Genomic DNA, 1,519 nt, shown 5'->3' with positions numbered 1-1,519 from the left:
TTTTTTTGTTGGTCTTATGAAGTATTCTAATTTGTTGAGATAGTTAATTGGTGGGTTTTTGTTAAATGTGAGCCAAAATCATCACAATTAAAAGAACCAAAGAGTTAAACTACTTCAGTCTGTGTGCATTGAATTTATTTAATACACGAGTTTCACAATTTGAGTTGAATTACTGAAATAAATTAACTTTTCCACGACATTCTAATTTATTGATATGCACCTGTACATGTGTAAACCCAGACATAAGACAACAGGTCAAGCTATCAAGAGTTGAAATAGTTGCTCAAAGGTGTTAATATACTTGCAGTGTTTTATCTAATTTATGTTTTTCAAAGGATTTCATAGTTTACTATATATGTATGTTTATATATACATGTAGTTCTTACACTGACCATACCCTCCTCATATCTGAAATAAATTTTATGTCCCTGGTTTAGTCATTCTTAATATTTTTTTTCACCTGATTCAACGTAAAACCAGCAGGTTGGTTGCAGATTCCACACTCCTGGTTTTGTCTGAGTCCAAATCTGCACGTGACATGGTCACCATCAGGATCAAAGGCTAAAAGATTGTACCTCCTGGGACAGTTCTGAGGAACTCTGCAACACAAAACAATATGGCAACATTACTGTAGTGTAGAACTGCATGACTTTATCATGTTGAATGCACATCATGAAAAATAGATAAATATACACTATAAGCTTCCATTAATTCTGTTAAGCAGCTGATTTACCTGACAAATGGTAGGGTGGTGGTTATTGGCGATCGGTTGGGCTCTGAGGTGTCCGATCTCACACCGAGGTCAATGTAAGTGAGAAGACTCCAGTCTCCAGAATTTGTGACTGTGTTGTAGATCCAGCAGCAACTGCTTTTGCTATTGTAACATATAGACATTTAATATTTGCATTTTGTTCAGATCTGCATTGTTAGTGAACGATTCTGTTCTTGTAAATATATTTACTTACAGGAGCTGGAAAGGGCTGTTGGTGGAAACCATCTTTGTTATCACTCCCTCAGACTGACACCAGCTGCCGCCGTTGGGACTCGAATCTACTTTACCAATCACAGTACTGACATCATTTCCACAGTCTCCAGAGCTGCACGGCCAGTAATCATATCCATAACAGGAATGGTAGGTTGTCTTGAAGCGAAGCTCAACCTGAAATGTTTTAATTATAGTTTGACTTAAGTAAGTTCTTAAACTTATGTGGTGGCTGTTAAAATTAGCTTCTAAGAAGTCATCTTTGAATTGTGCTATAAAACACTACACTGCAGGGTCGGAAATTAATGAGGGCTTTATTATTATGGCTGTCACGATTAAAGTGGAATGTGAAATGAATGAAAAGTGTCGATTTCATTGCACTTTACAGTAGATTTGCTTAAGTTGCATCAGCTTTCTTTTTACGCACATTTTTTCAGCATTGAGCATTATAACCGATCACACACATTTCTGTTGAGCTTATGAACGCAGTGTCTAATCAGAGGCAATTTTGATTCGTCACTGCGGAGAATGCAGGAT

The sequence above is a fragment of the Sinocyclocheilus rhinocerous genome, unplaced genomic scaffold, assembly GCF_001515625.1.
Source record: "Sinocyclocheilus rhinocerous isolate Xijiao unplaced genomic scaffold, SAMN03320098_v1.1 scaffold834, whole genome shotgun sequence".
NCBI classification, from domain to species: Eukaryota; Metazoa; Chordata; class Actinopteri; order Cypriniformes; family Cyprinidae; genus Sinocyclocheilus; species Sinocyclocheilus rhinocerous.
The sequence above is the reverse complement of the archived record's forward strand: the minus strand, read 5'-3'. Positions refer to the sequence as shown.